The sequence below is a fragment of the Sinohyriopsis cumingii genome, unplaced genomic scaffold, assembly GCF_028554795.1.
Source record: "Sinohyriopsis cumingii isolate HCF-2022 unplaced genomic scaffold, ASM2855479v2 utg001339l, whole genome shotgun sequence".
NCBI lineage: Eukaryota > Metazoa > Mollusca > Bivalvia > Unionida > Unionidae > Sinohyriopsis > Sinohyriopsis cumingii.
Window position 1 is genome coordinate 1,832,552 of NW_028315985.1, and position 17,785 is coordinate 1,850,336.

The window sequence follows — 17,785 nt, forward strand, 5'->3', positions numbered from 1 at the left end:
AATAAATCTCTGGTCCCATTTAACACTGCAACTTCTCTCAATAAAGATTTACACGTAAATTGGTTTTTTCATGCCAGAATTTAAAGCAATCAATAATTAAAGTTTATATGATCAGTGACAGCAGTACTTAGAATAATTTATTGTCAAATTGTTCCATTCCTAGACTAAGTTTAGCATATTTGAAATGTTGTAAAAATTCAATCATTATTTTACATAAAAATTGGTCTGAGTTATACGCTGACAAAGATGACTTCAAACCGATTAATTTTGTATGTGTCTTTCGATTGTCCGTAATAAAGAAACAATTACTTTTAAAAACTATAATATGGAACTCTCTATCACAAGATGGCAAAAATTCAAAATCTCTTTCTATTTTTAAAAAACTCATTGATATAAAGAAAATAGTGCCTTCTAAAGAAGGACAATACCAATGTGCATGAGAAATCAACGCTTAAGGTCGTAGATTAAGAAACAATTCGCGCACAAAGCAATAACATGGGAATTGTGTAATTGACAGGAATAAAATAGCTTCCACGGCATCTTTATTTTAAGATATACGTCGCCATGACACTGGGTATAACTTGTCATACAATAGGAGGGAAATTAGGGTCAAAGGAAATCAATAAAGACACAAGTTTTCATTTACCATATCTATGAAGTCAACCATTTACCTCACGCACGGTACTTTCAAAATATTCTTTATCTAGAGTAGTTACCTTTACTGTGCTCGTTAAACCACCAACCCTCAAATAATCCAGTAAATATAAGATAATCTAACGGATTCCTTTTCTATGGTATTTTGTACTTTAATAAATCATCCCCTCCAAACTTGCAAGAGTATTGATGGGCAACCACCCATTAAATATGAATACAGATTTGGGGGTCGATTTATTGGAGTAGGTGCCTTGTTGGCCGTCAGCTTTCATTTCGTTGGTGATCGATGACAGATCCTTAATATATACACTATGTTTAGCTGAGTTTGATACGTTACAAGGGATATGGATTTAACTCGTACAAAGGAAAAGGATTTAACTTTCTGGCATATTTCAAGGGTTTTAGGTTCAATAACTCTCAGAGACCTAACAAAAAGATTTTTGAACTTTATATGACTTACAAAGGACGATTTAATCAACTTTCCGATATCTTAACAAGGGATGATTTTATCAAATTCAAAATGTTATATAAAATTAATTGTACCTTAGAAGGTGGAACTTCTTCACCAGCAGTGCCATGGAAATTAACAAAGCATGCCTTGAAATTTTAGCATCACCCGCAGTAAATAATGCATAGTCTCTAGACAAATTATTGCGATTTTATGGAAACAAGCTTATGACTTTAATGTCTTGACTGAAAGAGTGATTCCCCTTCCAGATCCCCAGCGCCCATGGGGTGGAGTGGATTTTAAGTTGCCAGCGAAGAGTGAACAAGAGAATAAAGTCTTAGCATCCTGGACACACAAGCGAAAGTTTAGTGGAATCAGCATCTAGAAAATGTCTGCACAGAGTAAGTACTGCAATTAGCAATCAAAAGATGGCTGTCTGAAAAAGAATGTATTCAGCAATTCCAAACGGTAAATATATAGTTACATTTAAACGACTTTTATGATCTTTTGCAGATCAAATAACACACACTGGTTGTCCTTTCCAATAGAGAGTGGGGTAAGTAGTGAAGTGGGGCAATTTAGCGACAATGGGAATTAGCATTACAGACCCCCCCCCCCCCCGGTCACTTTAGCGACAATGGAAATTTAACATGGAGAAAAATCGTGGGTCACTTTAGCAACAAGGGGAATTAACATGGGAATAAATCGTGGGTCACTCTAGCGACAAGGGGAATTGAACATGGAACTATAGTGTGGGTCTGTCTAGCGACAAGGGAAATTAACATGGGGGGAATAGAGTTTGGGCTTGTCTAGGGATAAGGGGAATTGAAGATGGGATTTTTTTTTTAAAATTTTTTTTCAAAAAAAGGGGTAGGCAATTGAAAAGTCATTCTCTTTTCGAGAAATATGGGTGGCCCTGAAAAGGGCCTTTGGGTTTATATTAATGTATCCATTAACATAAAGGGCATCTGCGGCATCTTCTTGTCCTCAAGCTGCGTCTTACTCGAGGGCCATAAATCAGTGTCCTCTTGAGGCAACCTTGTCTTTCTACGTACACTTTTCGTATCCACAGACTGGTGTCTGACTTATCGACAACGGTCCACTTGGACCGGACATACATGAGCATGTCCGTCCTAAACATCATGGAAGACACAAGGGTGGATGATTCGACTGTGGTCCACATCTTGAAGCGACGAGAACAGGTGAATCAATGCAGTGAACTGCGCTTATTTATAGGTAGAGGAAGGATTGAAACGGATTGAGTTCATTCACCAATCCGAACACGCGTTACAAAATTCAGTCAGCCCGCATCCAATCCGAAGAGATCAGTCTGTGACGTCACGTGGTCTATATAGATTCGCTAGCGCTTGTGTACAGTCAATCTATGCGACAGTGATTCAACATGACGGAAACTCAGAAAACGATCCATTGGGGTGCACCAGCAGGGGAGACTGCCCAAGGGAACCCGGACTTACTTTCAGAAGAGGTGAATTGGGATTTTGTGGATTTTCTTACCTCGCAAGAATTTGTTCCGGAACCTTCGTTACCTTCTTCATTACCGCAAGTGGAGAATTTTAGACAGAGACAGAAAGAAGAATTGGAGAAATTTATACAACGACAAAAGGAAGCGGAACAAGCTTTCCTCCGACAGCAACAGCAGCAACAAGAAGAGGTAAGAAAAAAACAAGAGCAACAACAGCAAGAAGAAGTAGCAGCAAAGAAACAAGAGGGTGAAAATCAAACGGTCACGATACTGTTGGACATTTTAGCGGAGTTAAGAAGTCTGAAACAAATGTATCAGACTTCTTTATTACGACCGAAGAGAATACGACCTTCCCGAGCTAAACACGTCAACCCTGTGACTAAGCCTACCGTACCACCCTTAGTGATTTCAACCCAATCATCATCATCAACATTACGCAGTCCAGAAGTAGGCCTTGGCCGTGGCAAAGGCTTAAGGCAGTTAAAGTTGATTGCTTAAACTCACCCCTACACCAAAATAAAAAGGCCCTTTTCAGGGCCACCCACATTTCTCGAAAAGAAATACAATTTCAATTTGCCAATAACTAAAAAAAACAACCCATTTTACCCCCTATAGTACGTGTCTGTTTATGAGTGCGTGAGTGTAGCTTCTTATTATAAAATCAAAACTCAAAGACACTTACCTTATATCATTAATTTATTCTTTTATCCATTGTTACAATCCAATTCACAATTCACAATAGAACACTTTAATAAAAATTTCATTGACTTCTTCTTTCTCCTTATTTAGTCTCTCTGTTTTTTGAATTTCTTCACCCTCACACTCTTTTCCTCTTCTTCCTCCTCACTTTCTTCCCTTCTTCTTTTCTTCTCCTGTTTCTTTTTCTTCACCTGTCTGCTTTCTTCCTCTGAAAAATCCCTCTCTTCTTCCGAAGAATCCCTCTCTTCTTCTGAAGAATTCCTTTTTTCTTCTGACTCCTCTTGTTTCATTTTTGGGCAATCTGGAGACCAATGTCCTTTTTCTTTACAATAATAACAGGTATCTTGACTTTTGTCTTTATTAGCCCCTGTTTTTTTTTTTTTTTTTTGACGGTCTGGGCACTCTGAAGACCAATGCCCTTTCTTCTGACAGATATAGCAAGTATCTTGACTTTTATCTCGAAAGGAAGGAGAGTAGTCCGTCGGCTGGTCTGAAGAGAATTTTCTAATGACCCCTCGCAAAGCTCTGACGAAACGTTCGATTTGGCTAGTCTCTTCCATCGTTGTGCTCGGCTTGAGAGTGAAATGAATAGTGAAAGGACAAGACACACACCCTTTTATATACGCTGGTCTGCCATGACTATAAATTAGTCTATGGTGTTTAAACTTGAGTCATTTGACGTTTTGCACTCAAGATGAAACGATCATATTGATTTGAGAAGAAAGAAGAAGAAGAAAGTAAGAGGCAGAAACGTGATCTATCGCCTCGTACTAGGGCTGAAATCTTGGCACAAATTCATGCCAGTGATTTTGAAGAGGACATGAGTGAACCAGAATCCGAACCCTCTAAACCAAGTTCACCACCCTTAATCAACCCTGAAAAATACTATTCCATTCGAGAGACGGAAAAGCGCTCCTCTAGAAAATTTAGAACCACGGCTTACAAATACACAGTGAAGTTTAAAGATTTCAAGGCTGAAGTGCCGTTAGAGAAAGCAGAAGTGTTCATCACTGGGGTGTGGGATTCTTTGCTCACTGCACTCAAGCGACAATGTCAACCCAAAGAAGACGATCGCTTGAGACTTTCCATACAACACGACGGTTTGAAATCCCCTGTTTAGATCGAATTTAGCACCCTTGCAGAATTGACCGCTTCCAAAGTCATGGACAAGATTCAACACATACAACAATCTAATGATCAGTTTGACATCACCGATGGTAAAGCCACACTGGACATGACCCACGTCTCTCCTCCTCAAGGGACTGGACGCAAAAAGATGTTATTGGTGGACGACCTTCGCAACACCAAAAAGAGTCTCGTCCGAATTAACAACACTCATGACCAGATGTGTTTAGCTCGTGCCATCGTGGTGGGACGAACCTATGCCAACAAGAACGATACGGTAGAATGGAAAAGAACCTGGAAAACTATTCAACGATCCGATCGAGCCAAACAACGAAACGAAGCAGAACTCCTGTTGCAACAAGCTGTCCTGTCCAAAGACACACCCTGTGGCATTCCTGAGATGCAAAAATTGCAAGATGCCCTAGCTCCACGATACACCTTGAAAGTGCACCCTCAAGAAATGCGCGGGCCTCTGTTGTTTCGAGGCCAAGATTTTAAGGACGGAAAATACATTCATGTTTATTATCACGATGAACATTTCGATACCATTACCACTATCACTGGATTCCTGGGATATGTTCATTATTGTGAGAAATGTGATTATGGTTATAATAATCGAGAGCAACACAAACATTGTGGATCGAAATGCCCAGGATGTTTGGCCTCTCCACCCTGTCTGAGCGAAGAACCAGTGCCTTGTTCAACTTGTCTGCGCAAGTTTGTCAGCCCTACCTGTTACCAACAACATTTGAAGACGCAAGGTTCACAGAAGAAATGTGCTTGTCAACTGCTGAGAATGTGCCCTACCTGTTGACAAGGCATACTTACCAATAATGCCAAGGCACACGCATGTCGAGGAAAGAAAAAATGTCACATTTGTCACCACATCGTGGACTTGGAACACCAATGCTACGTGCAGAATATACCAACCCCCACCAGAGAAAGAGGACGGTCACAAGAAGAAAGGCAATTTCATCTTTTTCGATTTCGAATGCATGCAAGAGACTGGCATCCACATTCCTAATTTCTGCGTGGCTCATCGAGCGTGCGAGAAGTGCATTCAAGAACCTATCTTCAGTCATTGCCCTCACTGCAGCAAGATTCCTGGAGGGCGTGAAAAAAATTTTTCGGGGACCGAACACGTTAGCCGATTTTGCCCAATGGGTCTTAGATCCCATCGACAAGACATGGAGCCAAGAAAACATCGAACGTTACGGAGATTGTCATCGTCATGCCACGGTGATGGCTCACAATTTCTCCGGATACGATGGACAGTTTCTTTTGAAATACTATACGGAACATGGCACCGAGCGTCCTAAAGTGACTTTGAAAGGAGCCAAAATCATTTTCATGCAAGTGGGACAAGTACAGTTTAAAGATTCGATGAGCTATTTGGCCATGCCTTTGAGTCGAATGCCTAAAACGTTTGGAATGACAGAAATGGCTAAAGGGTACTTTCCACACTTTTTTAATACGGAAGCCAATCAACACGCCGTTCTACCCCATTTACCCGAGGCTTACTATTACGACCCCGACAACATGCGTACCGAACAACGAGAAGCTTTCTACGCTTGGTACCAGGCTCACGCCTCCGACTCTTTCGACTTTCAAGGAGAAATGTTAAAGTATTGTCGTTCCGACGTGGACATTTTACGGCGTTGCTGTGGAAAATTTCGAGAACTGTTCATGGAACACGGAGGGGTCGATCCTTTGAAAGAAGCTTGCACCATTGCCAAAGCGTGTTCCTTAGTGTACCGGCAACGATTCATGCTTGAAAACACCGTAGCTGTCATCAGCCCTCAAACGACCCACTATGTCAAACGTCAATACTCGGTCAAAGCCCTACGGTGGTTACATTACTTGTGCGACAAGGAAGACAAGTGGATTCAGCATGCTCGCAACGGAGGGGGTGAAAAGACAATCGGAACGTATTCGGTAGATGGCTGGGACTTAGAAAACCCAAAGATCGTGTACGAGTTTAACGGTTGCTTATTTCACGGATGTCCCGTCTGTTACCCTGACCGTGGCACTAAAAATCAGTTTTTGCAACGAACCATGGAAGACTTGTACCAGGACACTTGTCAGCGACGCCTAAAGTTAGAACAGCAAGGATACCAAGTGGTGGAAATGTGGGAACACGAGTACGATCACCGTATGAAAACCGATCCCGAGTTTAAACGTCTCGTGGAAAGTTACCAGTTCATGGACCCGCTGAACCCGAGGGATAGTTTGTACGGAGGAAGGACCAATGCCACCTGTTTGCTGTACCAAGCCGACGAAGAGAAAGGAGAAGAAATCAAATACTTGGACGTGTGTTCGCTGTATCCCTACGTGTGCAAATATTGTCGCTTTCCTGTAGGGCACCCGCAATTGCTGACGGAACACATCGACCTGAAAAACATTCGACAATACGAAGGCTTGATCAAGTGTAAAGTTTTGCCTCCCACGAACCTATACCATCCCGTCTTACCTCACCATTGTCAAAGCAAACTGATGTTTCCATTGTGCCGTACTTGTGCCGAAACGTGCAACCAAGACCAGCCTTGCCATCACACCCAGGAAGAACGTGCCTTGACGGGAACCTGGGTCAGCGTAGAATTGTTCAAAGCTCTGGACATGGGATACCAACTGTTAGAAGTGTACGAAATTTGCCACTTTCCCAAGACACAACAATACCACAGGGGTGACCCCAGTCAGAAAGGCATTTTCGCCGACTACGTGGATGCCTTTTTGAAACTGAAGCAAGAAGCCAGCGGCTATCCGTCCTGGTGTCACACTCCCGAAGTCCAAATACAATTCAAAGAGAAATACTATGAACAAGAAGGCATCTCTTTAGACCACGTCGAGAAAAACGAAGGGAGGCGATCGTTTGCCAAAGTGATGTTAAATTGCTTGTGGGGTAAAATGGCACAACGACTGTGTTTACCCAAGACGGAATATTTGACAGAACCTTCCCGCTACTTCCAGATGATTCACGACAAAACCAAATACATGAAACACGTGGACGTCGTTCGAGAGGATTTGATCTTGGTCAATTACGAAGAAGATCTGGACTCTGCACAAGACGACCCTTTTGGAAATATCATCATTGCGGCTTACGTGACATCTCATGCTCGCTTAAAATTGTACGAAGCTTTAGAACTGTTAGGGGAACGCGTCCTGTACTTTGACACGGACAGTTGCATTTACATCCATCACCCGAGTCAGCAGCACCCTGACATCGAAGGAGACCGTTTAGGAGCCTGGACAGACGAGCATCCCGACGACAAGATTCTAAGTTTCGTCAGTGGCGTTCCCACAAATTACGGCTATGAATACCGGGACAAACAAGGAGAAGTGCACACGACGTGCAAAGTGAAAGGACTGACTCTGAATTATCGTACCAGTCGAGTGGTCAGCTTTGGGGTATTGAAAGAAGCCTTGCAATCCGGAGAGGATGGAAACTTTAAAGTGACCACCTATCAACCCACTCATCACATCGTCAGTCGGCCCTTGGAAAAAGTCTATCAAATCGTGTACCAGAAGCGACTGCGACTTCCTAATCGTTGGTATAAAACATTGGTTGTAAGAGGATAGTCACCCGCTGGAAGGATGACTTCGCCACAGCAAGAATCGAGTGAGAAACCCGATGAGAACTCCAAGTTCAAACCCTACCATTTTCCAGTCTTCTTACCTGACTATTGTGATTGTGCCCGTCGATTGGACACGTTTCAGAAATGGCCTACGGATAGGGAAGGATTACCTTCTTCGCATGTTTTAGCTAGAACATGATTTGTCTACTTGGGACCTGAGTCAGGATTGGGATACGAGGTACAGTGTTTCGCTTGCGGACTGAAGTTACGAATGGATCTATGTATCTATAAAGATTCAGCTATTCTGGAACATACTCGATGGTCTCCGCACTGCCCTTACCTTTCTATGGCCTTTCCACCCATCACACTACGGTACAATGTTGACGGTATCGTAGAGACGGTACCTTCCAGAACAAGACATAAAAAACATAAAAAAGGAAAGATGTACAAGCTGGAGACTGCATTGCGACTAGTATAAAAAGGGGCTATGGTCAAGATCGATAGTTCATTGTGACTACCAAGACCGAGCGAACAAGATGAATACTTTCAGAGAAACACAACAAGTTGTTTAGAAAGGCATAATTCAAGTGTGAGGCTTCTGAAGTGGAATGCGATTGTGAGCCTTGCGATGGGTACGATGCTGTACGTTGTGACCTTAGCGATGCCATAAAGCATCATGGGAACTTTAGTGTCACTACCCCTATCATGGAAAGGGATGCTGTGCGTGTCAAACCTGAGGGATGCGAAAGTGATGCCGCTCGTCCTCTTGGACATTCTACTGGGTTTCGTTTTAAAGGGGAATGTTCACCTTCACGTCTACCCCCCTACGGATGTCATCCAGCCCTGAGCAAACTCCTGCCCATGTCACTCAACCCTCATCGAAACGAACCTGTGAAAGACGAATATTCTTTCCCTGTGCGTTTGTCGGAATACTGCGACTTTGAAAATCGTCTTCAATCGTTCAAAGGAAAATGGCCTAAGTATCTGGGAGGACCGACCCCCGAAGAATTAGCCAGAGCCGGATTTTTCTACTTGGGCGAAGGAGATAAAGTCAAGTGCTTCAGTTGCGGTGTGTCACTTCACCACTGGGAACCGCAAGATTCGGCCTACGTAGAACATGCTCGATGGTCACCGAATTGTCATTACTTACCCTTAGTGGGACCGAGACATTGAAGCAACTTACCATAATCTGTTCATGGATACTTTACAAGAGAACATTCGTGCTTTGCCTGTGGAGTTGAGAGAACGCATTTACCGAGAGCTGGTCAAAATACAAGTGAAACGTACAGAACAATTGCATCCGTTACGTCAACGGTGTTTGAACCACTGGTACCTGAAGGCTATACAAGGATTGATTCAATTGAAAGTGTTCCATTGGACAGACATTGATCAACGATCCCCTAGTTTTAAAAAGGATTGGTTTGTTATGGACGATTCTATCTACTACATCATTGTAAACTTACTGCATCGAATTCCAGAGGAAGAGTTAACGAATTACCAACATCTTGAGCAAAATGTCAACTTAGTGAAAGAGGAAACTTCTGAACGAATTGTAATGTGTAGATTAGTGACTAAACGATTTAAATTCGACACTGAAGTAAAACCATATTTGTGCAAAGAGTACATTTCTTGTGTCAGACCAAACAGGATTTAGTATGACCTATTCATGGATACTTTGCTAGAGAACATTCGTGCTTTGCCTGTGGAGTTGAGAGAACGCATTTACCGAGAACTGATCAAAATACAAGTGAAACGCAAACGCAAAGTTATTCAACCGTTTTTAAATTATGCTCTGTTCCAAAGTATATGAAGACTGATTATGAGTGGATATTACATCAGGCACAAAGGTAAACGAGGCTATTGGCCACCACCCAAGGATTCCAAAAACAGTGTATATACTTATGGATATTTTACAAGAGAACATTTTGGGCTTGCCTGAGGAGTTGAGAGAAAGGATTTACCGAGAGCTGGTGAAAATACAAGTCAAACGTAAAGAACAATTGCATCCGTTACGTCACCAGATCTTTAACCACTGGTACCTGAATGGTATAAGAGAACTGATTCGTCAGAAATTGTTTCAGTGGTCAGACCTTGTTAGTACGTTAGTGAATGTACGAAATGTTCATCATTTTGGTTACTTCGAGATTCACCTAGAGCAACGCATTGAGGAAGACGAGTTAAAGGATTACCAACATATGTTACATGGAATCTACTTAGTGGAAGAGAAAACTTCTAATCGAAGTTTGAACTGTAGGTTACAGTATTCTAGATTTCCTTCTGGAGAACGAAGATGTCTGGGTAGAATGCACGTGTATTGCTTCCGAAAAAAAGAGAGTACAAAAACAGGAATCCATGCCACAATTTATGTGATTGAACAGATTCCGTGGAAAGAACTCAATGACCATATTCAAACCGTGGATCATTACCATCGATTATTACAAGAACTGTATCCATTCAATTTGGGTCGACAAGTGGTGTGTGTCTTAGTGACTTGTTTTCTGGGATTTCGTTTACCAGCCGATTCTTTGTGGACTCTTTACGATCAGTACTTACCATACCCCCATGGCCTTAAATGGTCACGAAAAACTCCTTCTGCTCAAAGCCTTGCGTTTTCATCTGGATACTTCTCGACCTCTACGGGAAAAAAAGATTCGTCAACTTTTAGCTACCCAAGACGTGTATGACGATGTGTGTGTAGCTTGTGACTTACACCCCCATTGGACAGATGTCCGTGCCTGGAAAGAATGGGGTTTTGAGGCTTGGACCCAAGAAGTGGCCCAGTATGCACGAGAGTTGTTCAAGGAAAAAAGTTACTTTTCAACCCGTGTTAGTGACGGTGCCAGAAGAACCCGTCACCCAGGACGGGACTGTCGTGGACAGGCCTGAAAGACCCTTTCGGGAGGACACTTGTGTGACCTTACCCCCTACTATAGAATTGGTTAGAACATTACCCAAAATATGTTGTTGTACAGACACTTGTGTTTATTCCACGTTAATGGTTATCATGTGCCTTTTATCCTTGTACTTAAGCCTTTGGCTTTTATGTATTTTTGTCTTTCGTATTCATGTCTGAAAAAACATTCAATAAACGTGTTCTGAAAAAAGTATATAAACTCTTGTCTTGTTTGTTTTCGTGTCACAAGTGACATTTCTCACACTATGGCTACCTCTGCTGCCTCTGCTCCCTCTTCCTCTACTGTCAAAGTCATCGACGAACACTTAGATCGTGCCAGTTGGGAGGCTTTGTATCTTCGCCATCCCTTTAACATGCTCATTGCCGGACCTAGCGGTTCAGGCAAAACCGAATTCGTCAAACGTTTGATCGAACATAAACATCATTTGATCGATTGGCCACCTCAGCGGATCGTGTGGTGTTACAAAGAGTGGCAATCGGCTTACAGCCTTTTGCGAGAAAGTCAAGGCGATTCCATCGTGTTTGTGGAAGGCATTCCTAAAGAAGACGACGGCATCGTCTCTGACTCCCGTCAAACCCATCTGGTCATTTTCGACGACATGTTAGGAGAAGACGAAGAAGAAATTAAACTGTGGTTCACGCGCAAAGGGCATCACCGTAATGCCAGTGTCGTTTACATCACCCACAATTTGTTTCAACAAAGTAAAGTCCATCGCACCATCAGTCTCAATGCGCATTACGTGGTCTTGTTTAAAAGCCCTCGAGATAAATCGCAAGTGCAAGTCTTAGCCAAACAGTTAGGAACGCCTTGGCTGACTCAGGCGTAGGACGATGCCACTCAAACTCCACACGCCTATTTACTCGTCGATTTGAAACCTACGACCCCCGAGGATTTGCGATTTCGTACCCACTTGTTTCACCACTGGTGCCAAGACGGGGGGCCTGTCCTGTACACGTCTCCGTCCTCGACTTAATTTCACTCCACATAAAAAATCCATAAAAACCTCAGACCCTTTTTCGTCTGTCTCACACAACGTCAACATGACGTCCCTTCAGTCGCATCTTCCCGTCAAATTGATTCGTGCCTTGTATGGCATCAGTCGAGAAAAAAATCCACAAATACGAGCTCGTGTCTTAGAAGCTAGTCTCAAAGAAGTCTTACGATGGTTCACGGTGACTGCACGTCAAATACTCCAAGGAATCATTCAGATTCCTCATCAAATCAAACGCTTTTTCGATCGAAACAAAGTCGCTTTGGTCCAACTGGCCGATCCCCGCATAGACACTCAAACCAAAAAACAAATCATTTTGAAACCTCGATGGAGCGGTACTCTAGGAGGGGTCATCATTCGCTCTCTCTTAAGATGGGGTCCTAATGCCCCCAAAGTTATCCCCAAGAAAAAAGTCCAACGAAGCCCCAAGAAGAAAAAGAAAAAGACCAGGTCCCCAAGAAGAAGAACTTCTCCAGTGGCGGACCCTCCTCTTACCAGACACCACCACCCCGGAAAAAGAAAAGAAGCCCCCAGAAAAAGAAACAGAGAAAAAGTCCCCAGAAAAAGAAAAGTCCACAGAAGAAAACTAGTCGCAAGAGAGGCACTTCTTCTTCGGCCAGGACGCAACCTTACACTCGCAAACCACGACCTGCCACGGCAGTGACCGCGTCTCCGGCAGCCTCACGTTCATCCACTTCTCCGTTAATGACACCCAGAACTGAAGAGTACTTGGAGACGTTGATCACACCAAGAACTTCTCCGTTATTGACCCCAAAAAGAACTTCCCCAGTGGCAGGACCCTCCAATTTAGCGGCAGTGGCTGCTGCTCACAAAGTACCTTCTCCCAAAATCAAAGTCCAAGAAAGATCGGGCATGTTACAAAGTTTACTGGATTTGTCCAAGCAAGAACTGGCTCGATTTAGTCCGTTGCGTACCCCTCCACGACGTGTCATGCCTGTCCTCAAACTGATACGACGTAAAGACAATCAGTGGCGACGCGTTCCAGTATAAAAAAAGGTGTGTGACCAAGTCGGGGTATAAGTGTTTTTGGTGCTCCTGAAGACTCAAAGATGTCACCCTCCAGAAAACCCCAAGGAAAGAAAAGGAAAGGACTACCACCACGTTTAGTCAAACATGGGGACATGTTATCTGTCCTGTCCAAAGCTTCTCCACCTCTACGAAAAAAACTCATTCAATCGGCCTCCAAAGAGGTCATCGATACCGTGTGCGAATGTTGTATGAACGTCTTGAAAGGCACGATCCCTTTGTCCAAACACCATAAACAATGCTTAAGCAAACATCGTCACGTTCTTCGCCAAATGGTTCAAAAGAAAATTCCCATTCGTCAAAAAAAGATGTTGGTCCAACGTGGAGGTATTTTACCCCTCTTGTTAGGTCCCATACTGAAAGGAGTCTTGGGAACCATGTTGGGAGGACTGGTGGGAGCAAGATAAAAAGGCCTCGGAAGTCCCAAGATCTCAGAATCGACCCCTGACAACCCAATGGAAGGACGAAAACTAGCTTTAGTACCTTACAAACGATGGATGGAATACCATCGGTGGCAAGAACAACGCACCCCGCATTTACCTCCCAATCCCAATTTGAGCGAGATGTCCCAGTTACAACACGAATTGCAGTCCTTGATGGATAGCCAAGATTTGTCCGAAACAGAAAACTCTTGCAACGACTGCAACTCTTTCACCAGAAAGCTTTAGACGAAACAGCTCTACCCACTTTGAAAGATTTTAAGACCTTGATGAAAAGTTCAGCACCATCACCAGTACCAGTACCAGTAACAGTACCACCACTACCAGCGACCAAGACAGAAAAAGGAAAAGAAGAAGAAGAAGAAGAAGGGTTTCAAACTCCACCAGAAAAACTATGCAAGTTAACAACACCACCTACCTCCAGAATTGGATGGATTAAAAAGATGATGGCCACCCCTTCTTCATCACAAGAGAAAAAGAAAGTGAAGACAGAAGTGAAGACAGAAGTGAAACAAGAACCGATATCCTCCGCTCAGACATCCTCCTCTTCAACACCTATTGCCGGTCGCACACGCAAAGCATTGCAATCCAAGAAAATACCCCAAGAGAAAAAAGTAGCATCCTCCAAGAGTGGGTGCCTTATTAACACACCAATCAACACAAAAAATGGAAAAAGTCTTAGCCAGCATTTACTACGATCCCTCGCATCCTGCAGGTTACGCAGGAGTTCAAAAATTGTATCGTGCTGCCAAAACTCGACTGAAAAGTCTCCATTTACCTCAAGTGCAACGATGGTTACAAGAACAAGCTACCTACACTTTACACAAACCCATTCGACGCAAGTTTGCCAGAAGTCGCACCCGAGTGGAAGGGATCGATCATCAATGGCAAGCCGATTTAGCCGATGTCTCTCATTTGGCCAGCTACAATCGTGGCTACAAATATTTGTTTTGTGTCATCGACGTCTTTTCCAAATTTGCCTGGGTCGTACCCTTGACTTCCAAATCCAGCAGCGAGTTAGTGCGAGCCCTGCAACGAGTGTTGAAACAAAGCGGTCGTCACCCTCTTCGATGGCAAACGGACAAAGGCACCGAATTTCTGAACCAAGCTTTCCAAAAAGAATTAAAGAAACGTGACATTCATTTTTTTACCACCGAGAATCCCGAAACCAAAGCCAGCATCGTGGAACGTTTTCAACGCACTTTGAAAGAACGCATGTGGAAATATTTTACGTATCACCACACTCTGAAGTACATCGACATCTTACCACACCTAGAGCAAGCGTACAACCAATCTTACCATCGAAGCATCGGACGTGCCCCACAAGACGTGACTCCCGACAACGAAGTGCTGGTGTTTGAGCGCTTGTTTGGTACGTCCCCGACGAGGGCTGTCCCCAAGAAAAGTGGAGAGTTGGCCGTAGGAGATTGGGTGCGCATTGGCAAAACCAAACGCACTTTTGACAAAGGTTACTTACCTAACTGGACGACCGAATTGTTTCGCGTCACTGGACGAGTGCATGGCCGTCATCCTGCCGTCTATAAATTGGAAGACATGAACGGAGAAGTGCTCAGAGGAACGTTTTATTTGCCCGAGTTACAACGTGTCACCAAAAAAGAAGACGACGTGTACGACATCGAAAGCATTCTCGAACGCAGAACCCGTAAAGTGGGCAAACGACGTGTCAAAGAAGTCAAAGTACGTTGGAAAGGATATCCACCCAGTTTTGATTCTTGGATCGACGCTTCGCAAGTCATCGAATATAAAAAGAAGTGACCATCATGCCCTTTCACACAGACGCAGCTACGTCGACCACTCCTCTTTCACCTAGTTCTTCTGTGCAAGATTTACAAAAACAACCCTTGTGGGTGTTGTGCGGAGAACGTGTGCATAAAACGCAAATCGTCTCTTTCTGCCAAATCTTCGTGGTGTATTGTGTCATCGGGGCAGCCATCGCCAATTTGAGTTTGCAACAAGGAGACAAACAATTGTGGACCATTGTATTGAGCAGTTGCATCGGTTACCTGCTTCCCAATCCCTCCCTGAAATTCTCTTCCAACGGGAACCAGGGGAACCTTGTGTCCAGTGCCAGTGTCAGTCACCACTCCAATAACAACAACAACCCCATTTTGGGCGGAGACACGCCTCTGACGTCCAGTAATAACCCCTCGGACAGCCACAGATCTCTGGAATTATTAGTCACCAAAACCAATTTTACTTAACCTTACCCAGTGACAGTTCCATGGAGGTGTTTCTCAACAACACGTTGTGCTGTTACGCGGCCAAATTACCTGAGGCCATCCCCTTAGATCACGAAGCTCATTGGGAAGTGACTTTGGTAGAAATGATGCACCCAACACAAATCAAAAACATCACCGAAAAGCAAAACACTTTTGGCGTCGAAATTTTGGACCCAGCACTGCAGCAAACCATGACGGGCAGTCCTCAACATAACTCACATGTTGTAAAGGACCTATTACCCCGCAGCAGTGACTCTTCTTCTCCTCCTCTTTTCGTTTATCACTTTAAAATTAGCCCAGGCCATTATTTTAGTGGTCAACATCTGGTGGAGGCCATCGCTGACAAATTCTATGCAACCTTTGACAAAGTTCTGACCACAGCAAATAAACGTGTCACCATTAAGTACCACAAACAGTCTCACCGTCTACTCATCAAATTTGATAGTGATGAAAAAAGTATACGTATTAAATTTTGCCCTGGATTGTATGACATTTTGGGTGGAGACCTCAATTTGGTCACAGATAAGCAGACCAAAAAAGTTAGAATGGCAGACATTGACAACGACATTGATTTTGCAAAGTATTTTCGTTTCCCGGTAGAACTGAACCAAGGACTGAATTTGATCTTCGTGTACTCCGATGTGGTGGAGTACAACGTGGTGGGACACACCTCCGTGCCGTTACTGCGTGTCATTCCTTTCAAAGTAAATTCTGCCACGAACACTGACGAGGAAGGTGGAAACACTTATCACGTCCACCGCGAATTTGTCCATCCTCACTATTTGCCGGTCAGCAAGTCTCATTTGGACACGGTCAACATTGCTATAAAAGGAGATCTGGGACAAAATATTACATTCACCAAAGGAAAAGTCACGGTGCAACTCCATTTTCGAAAACGGTTTTCTTACGAATCGTAAGTCATGTATCCAGTGTACCGAGGGGTTGCACGACAGCGAGGACACGGTTTAGGAGATATGTTAAAATCGGCTTTTCGTTCGGTGGCCCCGGTGTTGAAACCGATGGTGACAAAATGATGCACCGAGAGTCTTGCGCTTGTTCCAAGTCGGAACTGGATCTGTTTGCCATGCCCCCCACGATGATGACGATCCAAGAATCCCAGTGGGTGGAATTTTACCCCGTCTCCTCATTGACCGATTCCGCTCCCATCGAGTTTGAAATCAAAGGACAGCCCGAAGATTACATTGATTTGAATAGCAGTTACTTGTACTTGAAAGTCCAAATTCTAGATAAGGATGATGGTGGAGTAGATGACAGTGAGAATATAGCTCCCGTCAACAATTTCATGCATTCCTTGTTCAGCTCAGTGGATTTGTACTTGAATAACAAACTAGTCAGCAGCAGCATGGATACTTACCCTTACCGTGCCTACCTGGAAAATCTCTTGACGTACGGAATAGATGCCAAGAACACTCATCTCAATGCCTGCGTGCTGTGGGAACCTGACGAAGCGGACGAATTTAATAAAACAGGTCTTGAAACTGACCCCAAATCAAAAAAAAAAACCACCAATGAGAGATTTGTAGAACGAAGAAACAGAATCACGGGAGTCAACAAAAGTTTAGAACTGATGGATCGTTTTCATTTGGACATGTGGTTGCAAGAGAAATATTTGCTGAACGGGGTCAATGTCCGCTTGAGACTGAATCGCAGCAGTGCTGCTTTCCATTTGTTGGCTGATGCTGATGCTACTACTGGTGGCAATCCTAAAAGCCAAATCGAGGAGGCCAAACTCTACGTACGACGCGTGGAAGTGTTACCTAAAATGGGAAACGACATCAGTCAAATGTTAAGCAGAACGACCGCCAAGTATCCCATACGACGCGTGGAAGTGAAAACGTTCACCATTCCCGCTAACCATCAATCCATGATCGAAGATCATCTGTTCCAAGGACAGTTACCCAAGCGTTTAATCCTTGGTATGGTCGAGAATTCAGCCTTCAACGGAGCTTTCGCTGAAAATCCTTTCCACTTTCAACACTTCGACGTGAAGAAAATCGAAGTCAGTCGCGATGGCAAGACCTTGTGTACCCGACCTTTCGAACCTGACTTTACCAAGAAGAATTACTTGAGATCGTACTTGTCCTTGTACGAAGCTACCGGCCAGTTAGGAACCAACACCAGGCATGGCATTACGTACGAGGATTACGCAG